Here is a 19,904-nt window from a genome sequence, read left to right on the forward strand (position 1 = left end):
ACTGAGAAAACCTCTACACCATCGGATAAGGTAGTCACAGCATCGGACGATGCATTTACAGAGGTCTCGCCCATTGAGATTGTGGCGGAGTTACCGGAAAGCGAATCTCCTAGCGTGTCGAAAGCAGAAGTTGCCGAACAGGGCAGAGAGGACGTCCGTCTGGACATTAGTGAAAACACTTGCGCCGACGCAAGCGAAGTAGATGAGGACGGCACACCGTGTTGTTCAGCGCGTTCGGCAGAGATGCAGAAACCCGAAACTTACGATCAACGGAAGCAGGCGCATGGAGAGTTTGCGGACGCTGAGTTGTGCGTTAGTGTCTCTGGCGAGGAATGCAAAACGAGTCCCGTGCTTTCGCACTGCTCTGAGCTTTGCGACTTACCAGAAAGCAGCTGCAGTAGCGGGAACACCGCGACTGAGTGCAGAGCCGACCCTCATCCGCTATCAGCTGAAACGCGCCAGGAGCACGACGCGAGCTGCGTGTCAACACTAATGTCAGGAGAAAACACTGGTTCGTCTGCGCCTGAAGAAGCTAAGGCGCTGGACGACAGTGGAGAACAGAACGTTCCAGACAACATAGCGGCGGTAGACGTCAACCCGTCCGAAAAAGATGAGGCCGAATGCGCACTCAGAGACGCTGAGCAGGAACAGCGCAGCTTTGAGGAACTTAGTGAAGGCGCCAAAGACAGGTCTGATCGAGGTAGCGCACGTGAATCGGCTGAGAATCATAGTGACGTTGTCAGAGAGCAGAAATTTAGGCGACGGAAGCAGAATTTGCTTTCACAGGCGAAAGCGAAAGGAAAGCTCACGATAAAAAGCTGCAGCCGGAAGGAAAGGCACCGCCAGTTCAGGAATGTGAGCTATCGCCACAAGGTGATAGCGAAACAAGAGAAACAGTGCTGCCGTCGAAAGGAGAGGAAAGGCAAGCTCAAGAGAGAGAGCTGTCACCGAAAGACGATGGAAGGCAGGCAAAAGAAAGAGTGGTGGCGCCGAAAGATGAAAGGCAGGCATAAGAAAGACAGGCACCGCCGAAAAGAGAGAAAGGGCAAACGCGCGAAAACTGGTTTCCACCATCGGAAGCGCCAGCGTCGCCGGCAAAATGACTTCAGTAAAGTCAGTCACGTTGTCAGCCCTAAAACTAGCGTCAGAACCAGAGCTAAAGAAATGTGCGAGGCATTACTATCGCGCAAAGCGAAGCGCATAAGTGTGTCGGGGCACATAGGTCTGGGCAGTAGAATAAACTGCAAAAAGAAAGCATACAAGCATTCACGCGAGAAAGAGTATCTTGGGAGGAAACCGAGATACAAGAGAGCGCTGCCCGTGAGGCGAAAAATTAAGGAGCGGGATAAGTGTGAATCTTGCCGCCAGCACAGAAAGAGCGAGACGCGCAAAGGCGCGTGTTCTCAGGACGGCTCTCTCTTTGCGCTGCAGTCACGGGAGCAACCGCGCTCCCACAGAAAGCGGCACGCGCGCGCAAGGAAAACACGAGAACGGCTCGAAGAGCGAGAGATAGTACGAGGCCGCAGTGACAGGGGCAAGAAAATTGCCAAGAAGAAATCGTCTAAGCGCTCAGCCAAGCACAGTTATCGCGATAGAAAGCCGCGATTCGAAATGACGCCACTTAGTAGGCGTAAAATCAAAAGGCCGTGTAGAGGCGAACTACACACCGAGCGGAAAGGCAAACGGATGCGCGAGAAAGTCAAGACTCGTGCAAGGTCTGACTTGCCCCCACGAACAGAGAGAAAGAAAGAACGGTCCCATCGGAAGCGTTGCGCACTCGCTATGGGACGTCGCGACTGGCGCGCGAAGCGCAAAGAAAGGGACAAGTTGCCAGCCTATGAAAGCGAATCGCTCTCGTACTGTAGCTCCCGTAGAAACTGGAAAGACAAGTACAGAGAGAAAGAAAAGCGCGTATACCGCGAAAGAGGCAGAGACATTAGCTACCGCTGTAGTAGAGAGAGAAAGAACAGCGCGTCTACCGCGAAAGAGGCAGAGACGTTAGCTACCACGGTAGTAGAGAGAGAGAGAGAAAAGCGCAGCACAGCGAAAAAGGCAGTCACTAGTTTCCGCTGTAGCGAGTGTCGTTTACCGTCCGTTGGAAGCGAGGAAAACGCGAACGTAGACGCACTAAGCCGTATGTTCTAAGCAAGGCTGGCTTCGCCTCCTCGTGACCTACATTTTGTCTCTTCGCGAACAGCTGTTAAGTTCGCTCGTAGATCGGGGAAAAATTGATATCCTCATTTGTGGCCTCAGCTGAGTGTCTTCTGGCCGAGTGATCTCAAGAGAGCGAATTTATTTTGCATTCATTTCATTCCGAGTGTTTCATGTGTTCGACACTTTGTTTGAGTTTATTACTTTGGAGTTCTGGTATCCCACATGTGTCTCTTGTAGAAGAGGGAACAAAAAGGGGACAGAACTATTGCTAGCGGAGTTTTTGTGACCTTTAAGTCTGGTGTATTGACGGGTGACAGAAGGCACTTGCTCGTGTTGGGTGTTGCCTGTTGTCGGTCGGTTCTTGGCAACATGCAGAACGATCAACGACCGATGCTGAGAAGCAAGCTCTTCCGACGGACCGAGCGAAGCTGATCCAGTCACCTGGGCGACTAAGCTGCGGAGCAGTGATCCTGTCCTGACGAGAGGGACCCGTTCTCGGGAAGGAGCCTGGAGCTACCTGCGGCTGAACACCGGACGAGAACTTGGAGGAGCCTGGCGTACGAGCGCGCCCCGCATCTGAGCCACGCGGAAGTAGCTCGTCTTCGTGGCGCATTGTCTGGCGGCGGTGGTGCTGTCGTGCCGGCGCCCACATTTCGCTAGCGGGCCTGTCTAAACAAGCGCTGCGCGCTCGCCGACGCTCAAAGCAGGCCCAGACTTTCTCGGACAAGTCGCGACATGCAGCGTGACTCATCCAGCCACGCCGGCGCCGACACGGACCCTTCCTCCTCCCCTCCTCTCCATCGGTGCGGGCTCCTCCGACGCGTCATCGGCCGTCGCCCCTCGACCATTGGTCTAATTTGAATGGTGGCCAGTGATTGGAGGATTTGAACGGCTGACTGCCGTAACCGTTTCCAGCGGCTTTAAAAGCGGAGCCGCGCTGAACCCGAGCAGCAGACGGGCAGCAGAAGAGCCATCACGCCGGAGCTACGCTCGCCGCCGGGGCCGCCCTTCTTCTGTGTGCCTGCCCGTGGTGCTCTTGACCTTGTATCATGTAAAAGCCCTTGTACATACTGTACATAAAGTTCATTCGACTCACCGTCGCCTCGACCGTTTCCTGGCTCGGACACCCAGTCCCAACAGTGGTGGCAGCGGTGGGATGCCACAGTCCCAACAGTGCTCAATGGAGAGGCCCACGTGTTAATGCTTAATATCAGCCGCGCACCGCTCGTGCTGACTCCCGGCACGCAACTGGGTGCAGCATCAGTCTTGGACTCAGCATCACCGGTTGCGTCTTTGCAGCATGAAAAACCATCTCACCACACTCCAGCGCCGGCGGTCCTATCATGGGACGCATTTAACTTTGGGCCCACCCTGACCTGCGCGGAGCTCGCCTCTCTGAAGGCCTTGCTGCTCGAGCATCGCAGTTGCCTTGCTCTAAGCGCCAGTGAACTCGGGTGCACTTCCTGGGCCCAACACCGGATAAACACCGAAAACCGTGGGCCTATTCCTCACCAACCTCGCCGTGTCGCGCCAGCTGAACGGAGAGTCATCCAGCAGCACGTATGCGACATGCTTGACCAGGGAATCATCGCCCCTTCTTGTAGCCCTTGGTCCTCCCCTGTCGTCCTTGTGCGCAAGAAGGATGGAACACTCCGCTTCTGCGTAGATTACCGCAAGTTGAACGCTATCACTCGTCTCGACGTGTACCCGCTGCCCCGCCTCGACGATGCACTTGACCGCCTGAAGGGGGCCCGTTATTTTTCCACCCTAGATCTGCTCTCGGGCTACTGGCAGGTGCCTGTTCACCCCGATGATGTGGAAAAGACAGCATTCGTGACTCCCGACGGCCTCTACCAATTCAACCGTATGCCGTTCGGTCTGTCAAATGCTCCAGCCACCTTTCAGCGCCTCATGGACCGCGTCTTAGGCCATATGAAGTGGACTATGGCGCTGGTCTACCTGGATGACGTCATTGTCTATGCGGCCACGTTTGATGAACACCAAAGGCGACTCAAACTCGTCCTCGAAGCCCTTACCTCTGCTGGGCTTCTCTTAAAACCAAAGAAATGTTTCTTCGGTTTCGCAGAGGTCACGTACTTGGGTCACGTTGTGAGCCGGCATGGCATCCGTCCCGACCCGGAGAAGCTAAAAGCGCTTACGGCTTACGAAGCTCCCACCACTGCCAAGGAGCTCAAAAGTTTCCTCGGATTTGCTTCATACTTCCGTCGTTTTATACCCAACATTGCCAAGCGAAGCGCTCCGTTGACCGCCCTACTGAAGAAGAATGCAGCGTGGAGTTGGACACCGGCCCAACAGCTCGCGTTCCTTGACGTCAAGCACGCGCTCCTCGAGCCTCCTACGTTGGCCCATTACAACGAATCGGCCCCCATCGTCCTCCACACGGATGCCAGCCAAGATGGGCTCGGCGCTGTCCTTCTGCAGGAAGACGAGTCTGGTGACCATAAAGTACTAGCTTATTCCAGCCGCCAGCTTTCCGACGTTGAGCGCCGCCGCCACTCTTCAGAACTCGAGTGCCTCGCCGTTGTCTGGGCCGTCGAGAAGTTCCGTCCCTACTTGTACGGCCGTCACTTTACCATCGTCACGAACAATAGTGCTCTCACTTGGCTGCAGTCTGCCAAACACTTAAATGCCAAGATTGCACGCTGGTCCCTGCAACTTCAAGAGTATGATTTCACCATAGTGCATCGGCGCGGCTCTGCACATCAGGATGCCGATTTCCTTTCTCGCCATCCTTGTTCAGTGACAGCTTTGACGGACCTCAGGACCGCGCAAGCGCAAGATCCCGACGTTGCTGCCATAATCCACTCCCTTGGCACCGCCGTTGGCGCAGGTCTCCGCAAACTGCGCCGGGTCTATCAAATGAAGGATAACCTCTTGTGTCATGTGAAGTGGTCCCGTGGTCGACCACCCGTGTGGTTGCCAGTTGTGCCGGCAACACTGCGGTCGCAAATCTTGCGCGGCCTACACGACGCTCCCATGGCTGGTCACCTTGGTCGCAGCAAAACCTACGCACGAGTGACGGAGCGCTTTTGGTGGCCTAATATGTCCAGAGACGTCAAGGAACACGTGGCGTCCTGCCAGACGTGCCAGTTCAGGAAGTCATCCACACGAGTAACCAAGCCACCCCCGCAAGCGTTTTCGCCGCCGAGTTCACCTTTCGAACTGGTTGGACTGGATCATTTGGGCCCGTTCCCGAAGACACGCGCCGGCAACCGGTATATTCTGGTTGCGGTCGACTACTTCTCCAAGTGGGTCGAAGCACTGCCCGTTCCCGACACGTCGTCCGCTCATGCCGTCTTGTTTGTGGAACAACATCTTGTTCTTCGGCATGGTGTGCCACAACGCCTCATCACGGACCGCGTGAGCTGCTTTATGTCCCAAGAATTTGAGCGTGCCCTCCGCTCCTTCGGCATTGCGCATTCCACTACATCCGTCAATCATCCCCAGTGCAATGGCCTCGTGGAGCGTGTCAACCGCACCCTTACGGATATACTCGCCTCCTACGTCGCTCCGTCCCACACAAACTGGGATCGTTTTGTTTCTACTGCAGCTTTTGCACTCAACACTGCGGCTCAAGAAACAACGCATGTCACGCCGTTCTCAGTCGTCTATGGCAGAACGCCCTCCATCCCTCTCGACGCGCAGTTGGGCCTTCGCCATCCTACTGCGTGACCGACTGACTGCGCCCAACGACTTCGTTCCGCCCGCCTCGACGCTCAGCGCAACCTTCTCACGGCCCATGCGCGTGCGCAAGTGGCCAATGCTGCAGCACCACCACCTCCCTCCTTTCGGTCCGGTGACTTGGTCCTCGTTCGCCGCACCATCCGCGCGACTGGCCGTGCCGCGAAGCTCTTGCCCCGATTCCGCGGCCCTTGCCGTGTAGTTGCACGGCTCGGCCCCGTTACGTACCGTCTAGAAGACCTCCCCGAGCTTCGACCACGCGGTGTACACCACATTTTTCCGGAACATGTCTCCAACATGAAGAGCTATGTCTCCGGCACCCACCGTGATCCCGACTTGGCTCCCACGTCCTCCCTAGTGCCGCCCTCCCGTACCAGCACCAGGCCTCCCTTCCTGAATGCCGCCCCTTAAGTGGAGCGCTGCTCCGTGAACGCAATCCCAAGTCCCGCGGTGCGAGAAGCCCTCGCACTTTTCGTACGGCGAGGAGTCGCCTACAAGCAGCCCCGGGATCTACCGGGACCGTCTCGTGTCAGACGACACTGTCATCACGACGTGACGATGCCTCCTGCGCACCAAGCTGCGCCGGTGCGAAGAACCTCAGCCCGGGCTCATCGGGACGAGTTCGATGCCGCCTGCAAAGCGAAGCACGCGCTAGGGGACACCAGCGGTGTCTTGCCCCTCTTATCTTGGAGACCGGAAGAGACTCTTATCTCCCCCCCCCCCCCCGGTGGAAAGATGTAACGGCATACGACCTTCGCAACCAAGAGCGCGCTGCGGTATACAAATAAAGAAGAGGCGCGGCGCGAGCGCGAGGGGAGAGCGCGCGGCGCTAGCGCGTGAAGCAGAGAACAAAGGGGAATCGCCGCGCCGGTTATGTCTGAGTCTCCTGTGTCTGAGTCTCTGTGCCTTTCTCTGCACGGGCCCGCCGTCCCGTAACAATATATATGTTCGAAAAGGGGGCGGGAAGACATGGGTAACATCTGCTGAGTTTGCACGTGACCGAAAGATAACATACTAAAATGGAAACACGCATAATGGCAAGGGTGACCCTTGGAGGCAACAAAAAATGGAAACTAAACACGATAAAAAAGACAAGTATATATAAGTCGCTCCGCAATAAAATAATCAGTTGAAATAGCGCTGAATTGTCTTGTCTTTCTTCATCCTGGTCTTAGGAGTGCGCTGTGTTTTTCCCCAAGATGAGCTACCAACTAGCCCACTCTTCCACCCTTGTAGTATAGGAGTAGTTTTTTATTGCAGCTATGATTTGGATATAGTGGGACCAATATGAGAATTGGATTGATGGAACTAGCGCATTTTTTTGGAATACCTGGTAATCAAAGTTTCATATGTTTAGGCCATATGAAGTCACATCTCTGTTTATGATGTAACTGCTGTTGCCTTGTATAGGCATGTACGCACTCTACAAGCTTTAAACAGCTTTTTCGCCGGTGGCTTCGAACTTCGAGCTGACAAAAATTAAGCAGAAGAATAATCAGAAATATAAAGTATTTGTGTAGTACCCCGTGCGATTTACTATATTTCGCACTTTAACCACTGTGTGCCCCGAACGTGTTATTGCATTCGTTGCGAATTAGTTAGGGCTCAACAACCATGCGCACGATATTTGTCGAATGAAAATAGTGCAGCGGAGCGAGAGTCAAAATTGTCATTCAGGACAACCTGGTTGAAGATTTTTATCCTCTGTGCTGACAACTCGCAATGCAGAGGATAATTCTTTTTAAAATGCGCGCAGAATATAGGCAGCTTTCATAAGGAACTTTCTCAAAGCGAGCGTCCTTTTAACTTAGGAGCCTCTGCACATATTCGAGAGAAATAACAAGGGAAATGTGTCTCGGCAGATTTCTGCAGAAAGATCAATCCAACATCTAATGTTCTTACTCATACGATCGATATACTCGAGCACACACCAGTATGCTGGCGCCCTTTATGCTTGTAATTAGCGACGAACATGATGAAATAGTGAACAGGGCTGCTATTGTTATTCCTAAAAACACTGTAGGAAAAATCATTTTTGCAAAAGTTAAACACATTCTAATAGTGCACGGGAGATAAAGGAGTATAACTTTCTTTAGAATATATATCATTCAGAAGTTGACATTGTGTCATTAGTCCCAAGTTATACATATAACCAAATGCGCATGCGCAGTGCTTGACCTCGGACATCTAGAAATTGCTAAAGTAAGTCTTTTATGATGGAGAGGAATGCTCGCGTCGGTATATAGCACTGGTAGTGTTAGTTTGGTTTATGGTTTGGTTTATGAGGTTTTAACGTCCCAAAGCGACTAATGCTATGAGAGACACCGTAGTGGAGGGCTCCGGAAATTTCGACCACCTGGGGTTCTTTAACGTGCACTGACATCGCACAGTACACGGGCCTCGAATTTCTCCTCCAAAGAAATTCAGCCGCCGCGGCCGGGATCGAACCTGCGTCTTTCGGGCCAGCAGCCGAGCACCATAGCCACTGAGCCACCGCTCGGCGGTAGCGTTAGTGTGGACCAGAATACAGCGAGGGCTTCTTAACAAGCACGAGAAGAAATTATACTGAATAGGTAATATTTGAATTCGTACACCAGGTACGTCTGGTTTTCAGCCAAGCGTAAGTAATATCGATATTGATTTTCAATATTCAGAAAATATGAATTTGTCTCCACTGCACCCGAAGGAATTTTGGGGCCGTGCACCCAGCCGTACCGTAATTGCGCGTCCGCACAGACGGCTGGCCACCCCCAGAAGCGCTTGTCAGAAAGTGAGTAGACTGTCAGTTGATTGGAGTTGCTTCGCCCCTCTCTCGAGGGTGCGGTGAACAAAGCACGGTACACCTAGGCCAGTGTATGACGCCTGCATGTGGGTGTGGCTTATCCTTTCTCCTTGCCGCGCTGCGTCGGTTCCTTGCCGTGCAGCAGCGTCAAAATTGACATTTGTAAAAATATAAAAGGTGATATGGATATTACATGGGGTGCTACAAGCCTCTCAAATAATTGGATACCTAGAAGTTCCAGTTACATTTATTCATTCAGTAAAACTTAACAGTCAGGGATAATTAGGACGTCGAAGCTACACTCTCAAAAACTGAGCTGCTGACTAAGCTATGCCGGAGAGAGCCATTTTGTGAATCAATATAATTAGCTTTATATAATGCTAACAGTATTCGGTGGAACCCCCTTTATTTCGCGAAGCAAAGGTAACTTTTCAAAGCCAAAAAAAGCGGTTTATTAAGGTGATGTTTTCAGGTACCTTTTGTTTTCAAACCCAGCATATACCTACAATTAACTTCCGCCTGATGTTCTACAAATCACATCTATTGATGCTCCTACGACGTCTTGAGTCTAAAACAAACTTTTATACGCTGTTCTTTTTTTAAAAAAGAGAACCAACCTATCTGTAGTGCCTAATTGTGTATGCAGGTACAGAACAAAAAATAAGTAAATAAAATCTCCTTATGGTTTCATTCATGACGCTTACTCCACCTTCTTATCATATCTTAGAAAAATAAACCCCTTTAAGCCTATTTTGACGCATTCTTTCTCTTATCGCAGCTTCAATGAGATTGGCCGCTGGGATATAGCCGCAGCCGTCGACACCATGCTTAACGCCACCACGTCATCCAAGGTGCCCTCGCTGGTGGCCTCGCAGGGATTCCTTTCGAGCATGGTGCTTCTCTCCACGAGACCCGAGTACAACGACAAGGTGCGTTGCTCAGGTGGAGCTCCACTCCACATGAAAACACTGCCGGCCTCACAGTATGGTCTTTAGACCTGCCTTAGCGATACACTTGTTGAAACAGTGATACTTTCCTGAAACAAGGTTTCGGCGACGCTTTAGTATACACTCAAACCCGCAGTGTGAATTTTTGTTTTTCTTCTCTGAGCATATTTCAAGTTCATTCTGGATTACGTTTGTGGCTTGGTTTTCTTTTTCGTTATCTTCTACTGCCTTGTAAACTGTATGCCAACGGCGCAAGCTAAGCAGTGCATGTTTACTGCTTTCATCAAAAAGTCTTGATCTAATTTTCACGTTTGAAACTTGTCAAAAAGAATAAAAACTACAACCACCTTTTCTGTGTTTCCGCTTTTATATCGTGTATTCTGAATCAGAAAATTTAACCATTTATGACAATGAATTTGAGGCACCTGCAGTGTTAAGCTGTCCTCTGGAATTACATAAAACAAAAGTTCACGGTCTTCTTAGACAATAAAAAGGCCCCATGAAACACGATCTTCACAAGGGAGAGTACCGAAAACCTGTTCTATTTGGACAAGCTGGCAGCCATATTTTATATATGGCCATTTATAGGTATACAGGCAGACACGCTTACAGCAATGAAAGCAGCCAAGCAGGTATGCGATTAGTACATCACTATTCAATCACATTGGCAAAAGCGGTATCAGTGCAGCCGGGAGTGGACAGCGGCATAGCTGTGCTGCGACATAACTGCTAACATTGAAGTCAATGGCATGAACACTGGAGGACCGCATGATGTACTTTTGTAGAAAATAGATAACTCTGGTCTTCGTAATCTCAATGCAAATGATATATTCTCATCTTTTGGGCGAGTGCTCAAAGACTGTACAATGAGGCTCCTGGAGAGGACCTTCTTAGGCAGGGGTTGGCAGCACTGCTTCCGCTGTCATTCAGATACTTATAACTATAAGAAAGAACACTGCAACCATCAGCAGTTATTGTGTGAAGCCCGATTTAGAGACAAGAAGATCAAATTGAGCAGTTCCCCTCTGAATTGTTAGGATGCACTGAGCGCAGTAATATGTGCGCGTGACTGCAGCTCTTCACGTGTAGATTGCTTAGCCTTCTGTTAATAAGGTGAAGAGATTATAGTTTCATATCGGTATAGAGCATTTTGTTAATCTGAGTGCAGCACCAAAGAAATGAAATTCATGCGGTCACCATTGGCGTGGGCCACTTTAGTTGCCAAAAGCATAGCTACGAGCACTCAATCCAAATATCCCGTCTGAATTCGAAGTAGCAGACACCTATATATGCCAAAACTTTTTAACAGTCTGAATCTGAAAGTCCTTCCTTGCAGGTCGCCGTCCTAATCGGGTACGCTCCGGTTGCCAACCTCACGCACATGGGTTTTCCTTTCCGTGAACTGGTAGCTGTTTCCGACCTCTTATTTGTGAGTAATATTTTCATTTCTCTCACATTTGTTGCTGTCGTGACTGTTGCTTAGGCACAGGTGTGTGTGATCTAATCTGGAGAAATTCTGTTCGGTGATTTGAGCCAAAACATCTAGGACGGAAGTCCGTCTGGTTGGGTCCTTGAGAAGTTATGGGAAAACTGCCGCCAACCAATATTTATTTTTGCCAACGTTTCGGGACCAACTCGGTCCCTTCTTCAGGGTTGACTAAAGTGTGCCAGCAGCAGCGGGGTGTTGCCTTCGCTCTCCCTTTGTCAGCACGTTCCGAAGTCCACTAACGTACGCGGAGGGGAGCGTTTCTGGAGTCGTATTCATCCCCGCCTTTGTGAGCCGGATGTGCCATGACTCCACATGTCGCCTCGTGAACCGGTTTGGCTCCACGACCAAGACGCTCCCCTCCTCGAAGGCTGTTCGGTGGTCGGCGCGCTCGCAGTGTTCGACGAAGGGGTTGGATTCTGAATTCATCAGCCAGATGTCATTTTTATCTTGCCTTGTTCTTTGGTGGAGGTTTTTTGTTTCGCCGACGTGTGAAGCTGGGCACTTGGAGCATGGGATTTTGTAAACAAGACCTGGTTGTTTTTCTCTGGGGACACGGTCCTTCGGTCGTCGTAAGATGCTGCTTATTGTCAAAACAGGTATGTGAGCCACGTAGATTCCATGTTTTCCCAGAATGCGCGCAAATGCCTCTCTGGTTCCCCTCGTGTATGGAAGCACCACGCGTGCGCCTTCCGTTGTTTCATTGTTGGCTGCTTCGCCTGTCCTACGAGCCTGACGGCGATCAACGCGTTGAATGAAGCCACGTGTGGAGCCATGCTTCTGTATGTTGGCGAAAACGGTGGCCTCTACTGCTTTTTTCTCCGCTTCGTAGGAGCAGATTGGCTTTGCTCTTCTCGGAGGAGAATAGACGACGGATCCCTTGGTGCTAGTAGGGTGGTCGGAATTAAAATCTAGGTAGCGGCCGGTACGGGTTGGCTTCCTATAGACACCGAACTTTAGATCTGCCCTTTTTCTTCTTATGAAGACGTCCAGGAATGGCAATGTGTTTTTCCCTTCTCGTTTCATTGTGAACCGAATAGAAGGTTCGGCTGAGTTGAGGTGTGCCAGGAAATTTTCGACCTGCGATGTCTTCAGAATACAGAAACGTCGTGAATGTAAGGAATGAAATATATTTTTTCCTGAAACGACATCAGTGCCTCCTCTTCGATGGCCTCCATCATCAAGTTAGCTGCAGTCACCTAGATCGCGGCGACCATGGCAGTGCCGCTGATCTGCTTATAAAATTCCCCTTTGAAAGAAAAAGCTGTGCTGCTTCGGCAGAACTCCAAGAGCCGGCAGTGTTCTTCTTGGTTCAGGCTCGTCCTGGTGCCTAGGTCAGCGTTCGCTTCGAGGGCTTGCTTCGCTGCGGAAAAGGCTATTGGCACAGGAAAGCTGGTTAAGAGCGAGACCACGTCGAATGAAACCATGCACTCGTCCACTTCCAGTTGTGCGTTGGAAAAGCGTTCGACGAAGTGGGTGAAGTTCTGCATGTGCGCTGATGTGTTGCCTATCAGGGGCGATAGGACTCGGTGTACGTAGGTCGAGAGTGCCTTAAGCGGTCAGGCTGTGTAGTCGAAGATGAGACGCAGCGGAACGCCAGGTATATATATGAATTTTCGGCAGTCCGTAGTGGGCTGGTGCTGAGCCGTTCCAGCAGATGAAGCGCAAGTAGAGGTGTTTTGATTCAGGGCGGTGCTTGAAGCTGGATGTTAGAAGCAACCACCTTCCGAAGCATCGGAAGACGCACACGTCTTCTTGACCGATCGCATACGCCTCCACTAGTTCCCAACAAGTACGATAGGGGTGATTAAACAAGAAACTTCTCTTATCTAAGTGAGAGGAGCTATCTTCGCTCTGTCTACAGTGCAACGCATGGTTGGTCGACACTGCCTCTTTCAGACACCTGTTCTGCTGAAACAACCGCTCAATAATACAGCGGCAAGCCTGCCCGATGTACAGCCTTTGTCAAAAGTTTAGAGCCCAGGAGGTTTGCTTCAAAGCACTATTGTGGCGCTCCTGTAGCACTCACGGAAGTCGTACGCATCGGAGGAAGCAGGACAAAAAATCTTACCTTCAGGAGATTTGGGACGCTGAGCGCGCATTACGAGCAAAGCAGTGTGGCCCAGAAGCAAACCCCCTGGGCTCTAAACTTCTGACAAAGGCTGTACTTCTTGCGGCACCAAAGCGGGACCGTCGATACAACACCCGAGACGCAGTTGAGGAGCAGTTTGCTGCAGTTGGTTCACTGTAGCCCATAGGGAACCACTCTTCAACTGTGACACTGGCGTTGTCTTCACTGTCCAGTTTCGCACAGCAAGCCGTCCTGTAGCGATGTAAAGGAACGCGAACAACGTGGCGCCTATGCGCTGCGCTGTTAGAAATTCTATTGATCGCGCTTTTCCCTGGGTGGTTAGAAAAAGCCTTTATAGTTGCCCCAGAATGCCACACGGACGACTATAGCGTCTTTTTTTTACCACCGAAGTAATAAGGCGATCAAAAAAATTCCAACACCGGACCTCGTAGGCAACATATTGTTCGCGTTTCCTTCCATCGCGATAGTACATCGGACTGGCTTCTATATTGATGAGCGGTTGTTCATGCCTTGTAAAGATGAAGTGACTCGCCTAATCTGTGCACACATGTTCTTTGGTTTGTGTTTAATTGTTTGTTGTTTTTCCGAAGTGTCTGGCGCTAATGTAGCTTCCCCTTTTTAAGAATAAAAAAACAGTTCATAGTCTGCGCTCGTCCTCTCTCCATCTCTCACTTTGTTCTGCGTTTTTTCGGTGTTTAATTACGGATCTATAGATATCTAAATTTCTCCGATAAACATAGTTGAAAGACACGTCCGTGTGTGTCCTCAATATTATTCGTTCGCGTCTTTGCGCCGTTTTAAAGAGCTCTGTTTGGGCATAACTCTCAAATGACTTCATGTTTCTCACATTTAATATGCGTGGCGGATTTCTTCTCACATGCTACGAAGTCATGCCTATCGTTTAAGTTGTTGCAATGTTTTCTCACAAACACTTAATTGTTTTTAAAATACAGGTGTTTTGATTGCGGCATTTTTTTTCCGTACTTGCGGTCTACACTAGTCCATAGACAACATTGTATTCTCTTTCTACCGCACTGTTTTGTTCCCACGCAGTTTCTCCTCGACCTGAAAGGAGACAGCGGCTACCTCTATCTTCCCACGACACTGAGAGAGGTCGCCCAATTTGTATGCATAACATTGAAAGGAATTCCCTGTTCCCTGCTATACATTCTGACTCTTCTGAACAGTCCGGATCAGTTAAATACGGTAATATAACCTTCGTCACAAGCCTGACACAAAGGCACCGACGCACGCATACCTGCTCAATGAAAACATTGCAGCCTGATCTTCTATGCAACAAACTGGTTTTGCCACCAGCTAAAAACTTGTGTGTATACCTTAATGCTGTGCCGTGCCTTCTTCTTGCGCTGAGCTAATCAAAGAGACTATAGACGCCCCTGCATTTTAAGGCTATCAGGTTAAGTGATGAATACAATACGTCCTCCTGTCTTCTCAACAATTCTATCAGATTAAGTGATGAATACAAAGAGTCCTCCTGTCTTCTCAACAATTGCATGATGTCTATAAACTCAGGAGCACTTTTAATTAATCCCATTAATAAAGCAATAGCTGTACTAGGACGTTGCTTCTTTCACGACGTCAGATGAACAGGTTAAACTGTGCACAGTAGAAGCCAACAATGCGAACAAAAATTGGCTGCCCTTTGCAAAGGTGCACCAGTACTTAATGACAGAAGCTGTTCTCTATGTGCAAAAATGATCCCGCACATTAGTCCTGATTGCTGATAGACATGGAAAGGTAAGTATAGAACAGCATGCAGCGTTTCAAGAATGAAATTGCTGCCAGGACAAATAAGTCAGAAGAGTCTTTAACTGACCGTTTTTCGAGAACCTCGGTGGCCCTTTTTTGGGACTGCTTGGAGCACACTGCTAGAGACGCTTAATTAGGTGGAATGGTCACAACTCAGCCCCACTGTCTTTCTTGTACCCTCTAATGACGTCGATATCGCTTTCTAGTTGCTAACAAGTGCTAATGTTTTCCTTGCGAGACGTTCTAGCAGTGGCCCTCTTTAGAATGGGAAAACTCAAACGCACGGACAAGAGCAGTTGAAACTTTCCAGACTTTTCAACTATCGTGGAGCAAATAGCGGACTGTTCTCAGTGAACTTCAGCAGATTGTTTGAAGGGCTACTGCACAAGCGAGCGCAGTGCGCGTAAGCCGTCATCGCAGAAAGTCTCTTTTACTGCGCAGGAATTCAGAATAGCATTAGTTGTAATAACGCGAACACCAAAGAGTTAGTCTTAAGGTGCGAACATCGCACGTGTCCTAGGGCTTTCAGTTGAATGGATGCGAAACATAGTGCCTAGTACTCTGTTTTATTGATTTGAATCTATCGAAACTTGTAATTTTTATAATAATACCGTACGATGCAGACGTATTTAGTAGTAAGGTGCAGGAGTGTTTAATTAGACATAACCTTTGCATCTCGGAGAGCAACACAATGCACGCGGCAGATATGACAGCATTCGGAGTGTTTTGATTCCTGTTAACGCCAAGCGCATTTCCCGACCAAGAGCTTCTAGTAGTACATAGCTCGTTGTCATTACAAATGCAGATATCAAAGTGCATTCATAATGTTGGCCTTGTCGATATGACACATTGAGATCACGCCGAAACTTTAATGGAGTCCATCAGGATAAATTACTGATAAAGTAGAAACCACATGTATTCCATTTGAGAAAAAAAATTGATTACATCATACTTAGAAAGCAAAGAAATAGTTTGGGACATCTTTGGAGCCAGTTCGTTTCTTAGTAGCTTACATAAGTGCCTCTTTGGGAACCGTTTTAGGCCAAGTACTGTGCAATATCTATAGAAATGACCTGGTACAAGCTCTCGAGCTATCTACTTTTGTTGCGTAGCTTAATGATGATTGTATTTGTTTTATCAGTACCTGTTTTATCAGTTGGTCAACCCTGCTTTGTTAAAAATTGTTTTTAGCGCCAAGTTTAACACCTCATGTACGAAATTGGAAAAATTCGAAGTAAAAAATATATTCCTTGTTAAGGAGTATGATGAACGTGAACAGATGTTAGGTTGGGCTTATCTAAAAGGAAAGTAAAATAATAGAGCCCGGCCCGCACCGCTTAGAGCACAACGGGCTACACAGAAGGCCACATAAATGAAAATCTGCGGTGTTTAATTGAAGAGAGAGCCTATTCTAAACGAAAGGTACCAATGTCAGACTTCGCCAGTTGGAAACATAACTGTCGAAACAGCAATAAGCGCGTATGTTTGTGAAATGTTGGTTCTAGCGACGCCTTGATGTCGCACCGAATAATACTTTCATAAAGTTTTGGTCCTTCTTGAATTGGAAATGTATTCAGAGCTCTAGCCGCATGCTAGAAGCGAAAAGAATAAAATGCAACGTATCTGGAAATGACATCTCACATTACTCAGGCTAGCAACCTCGGTTCCTTCTTTCAGACAAGGGTACCAGTGATCCTCCCCCACACTGCTGTCGGCACCTCGTATCAAAATCTGCGCCACTTCGTACAGGTGAGGAAAAGCTACTTTGCTCGAAAGGCCTTAGTTTCGAGAAGACCGGGCAGTGAATGGGCCATCTAGAACAGCAAACTGCGCACCACTAGTGCTCCTTATACTTTCTTGCGAGATTGACAGTAAACACTTATATTCAAGGTATATTCACAAACATCACTAAAGTATATGCACAACGAAAGTCATATCAAAACAAGGCTTCTGTCGGCGCTTTTCCTTAGCTGTTTTTTTTTTATTTTCCAAAGCGTTCCAGTTGTACATTGATGGCACCCTTTCCTTTAACCCACGTGCAAAGCTCGTTACTTGTTCCTAATTTTTTATTTGCCCAATATGGTAAGTTCAGGGGATTGCCAAACTCCTTAGTTGAACTTATTAGGAACTCTGATTAGATTTTGACTGTAATAAGAGCAGGATTTGACAATAAATCATGTGCGTTCTCAGTAGGTGTACAGAACTGTTGCTATTCTGTTCATCACGACGGCCTCTTTAGAGCCATTCTTGAGAGCATAAATGATTTTGCTGAAGTAAGATTTCAGAACGCCATTGGGGTTGCCAATGAAAACTTTATATCTTTGCTTGAATTTTATCTTCAATCCACTCTAACTGATTTTAACCAGAAGTTTTAGCTTTTAATGACCGGCGCAAATGAGCAACCACAAAAGGAAATTTAGCTGTAACGCTTTGGCTGACCTCACAGAGGCTTCAATGAACGATGATTTCACTCGATCAAGTCAACGACAAGATATGAAAACAAAGTTTTAAAATCAAGCTACGTTTTGGGTAAATATCTGTGTTTTAGAATTTTCGTGTCCTCTGAAAATATGTTGCGAACGTGCAGCTTCCTCGGTTTTGTGCAAATATCAGCTGCGTCTGACACCAAAATACAAACGTTTTCATACAATCACTGCTCGCAATTTGAAAGAAGCGCCGTTCGCAAAAGGATAGTGCTCACTTTTTCGCCCAAATATAATGTTTTGCTCCTCAGTTACCATTATTATTCCAGTGCCCGACCTCTCGCCACTTTCCCATACTCATCTTTTCTCAAGAACTTGCGACTGGACAGCCCGAGCTTTATTTTAGTTCCACGCGAAACATTTCATTTTGCCGCGAATATAACTGCCGGAAAGACGAACAGCTGGAGCCTTAAGATCAAATACAAGCGCGTTGTCAAGATCGTAAAAGTGATCAGAACGTCACTGAAATAGGCACACGGGTAAATGAGGAAATTTTCTTATTAATAAGATATACAGGGCAAAGAATTTCCTCATGTACAATCATGGACGTATGGGAAATGAGAAACTGTATGGTCAGGTAAAGAAAAATTTTCTTACTTTTCTCTTTACACTTTTGTCACCTTAAATTTTTCGCCTATTACTTTCATGATGAGGTCCTGCTCAAATTTTGCTTCCGATTTTTCTCTATTTTTTAAGCTGTACATCAAAACCCCGAAATTAAGAGGTCGAAGGCGAAGCGAGGCGGTACATTGCGCTTGTAAATCATTCAAACAGTTTTGTTGTCACCAAAGCTTATCAGCTACCAACGATCACGTTCGGCGCCTGGCAAGTTCTAAAATTAATTAGAAGATTCCCTCAAAGGGCACGCATATCTCATAATCACTCAGAAAACATTCGGCCGAAAGATCCGGCGAAGAATGACGGCTTCTGCTGTCAATTCATACCGCCGCAATAATTATGTTCATCAGGAAAAAAACTTACTATATTTTTATTATTACGACAACAATGCATAACCAAGGTGCACAATTTCGACTAAGGAAATAAATTGCCACATGACATGAAATAATAATTGCAGCGCGCTCGCCTAAGGGTCGTGTTCTGATCATGTGGCATTAAGCTTTAATCACGAAAGGCCAGTGTGTCTTTCCTACTTTTTTTTTTTTGGGGGGGGGGGGGGGGTAGGGTGTGGAATTAACACCTAGATCACCGTTCAGTGGTTCTGGAGACCATGTAAAACGTGTAAAGCGTCGAAACTTAGACAGCAGATGTTTTCGTAGAACAATGAGTGTTTCAATTTGATTTAAAATCATAGCAGCAGAAGCCTGCCTGCCTGGAAGCTCCAAAGGGAGCATAACTTGACTTATTGAAAGGGACCGCGCATACTAGAGTCGCGGCTCTCAACATGGGCACAGTTTTTAGTGCTGCCTATTTAAGGTACGGGTTTTGTAGCCTCACAAAAATCACCCTCTGAGGACTTAGACACTCCAAACCAAGATCGATTTCTGTTTTATTTCTATTTGATGTTATCCTTTAATCGATCATGCTCTGGTATGCCCGGTGAAGCACACATCCTTCAAATTCATTCCGCTTTATCTCAACGAATGTTCTACTCTGTCTAGTTCATTCACTGGACGCCTCTGCATGCGCTTGGAATGCCTGGGATATTAATCTATTTATCTCTATCTTTTTTTTTTCATTTTAGACGAAGCCCCCTCCGTATCCTTTGGAACGCATCTCTGCACCGGTGGGGCTGTTTTCGTCTGACGGAGACACCCTGGCCTCCCCAAGGGACTAGTCTGATCTCAAAGAGAGGCTCGGATCAAGGCTGCTGTTCCACCACGTAGTTCTGCAGCCAGATTTTCGACATGGTGACTTCGGCATCGGATATAACGCCACGGATTTCCTCCATAAGCTGATGATCGAAGCACTCGACAGTCGCGCTGGCGGACAACCGTGAAAGGAAACCATGGAGTTCACGGATTGCGAAATGGAATGAGATCGACCAATGTTTTAAAGGAAGCGCCTTAAACCGACCGCCAAAATATACACGACAATACAAGGCATTTTTTCGAAGTCCTTTTCACTTCCGAATATACAAAACGCCCAACTGGTTTTGAACAGCTCTGCCTGTGACATCTATTTCAATGGCCTCCCCGTTTATTAATATTGTCACGTCGTAGTGACGGCAATCCAGCTGTCAGGAAGACAGCAACAAGATTTTCTAACGAAGCTCTTTATTAGGGCTGACTTGCGCCCGCAAAAGAACTACACAGCACGGCAGCGGCGTAAGCAACAAAGGTGCTTGTCAGTCGTCGAACTACGAACGCCGGCCGCTCGCGGCATCGCTCAATTTAAAGCCGACAAGGAAACTTCCAGATAACAGGTCAAAATCATCTGCAGTAATCTGGAAAAAGGTAGACGCAGCTGTTCATGGCTGTGATCAATCGAGATTAGTCCGGTCGCTTCTCTCGTCACGAACAAAACTGAT

At 48.3% G+C, this 19,904-nt stretch overlaps 1 pseudogene; it reads left to right on the forward strand.

The window, feature by feature from the left end:
• Positions 1 to 19,373, forward strand: part of LOC149324756 (gastric triacylglycerol lipase-like) — a 59,739-nt pseudogene extending 40,366 nt beyond the window's left edge.
• Positions 19,374 to 19,904: the final 531 nt, after the last annotated feature.

Source organism: Amblyomma mixtum, unplaced genomic scaffold (genome assembly GCF_055824585.1).
Source record: "Amblyomma mixtum isolate Tamu unplaced genomic scaffold, ASM5582458v1 scaffold_19, whole genome shotgun sequence".
Classification (NCBI taxonomy): Eukaryota; Metazoa; Arthropoda; class Arachnida; order Ixodida; family Ixodidae; genus Amblyomma; species Amblyomma mixtum.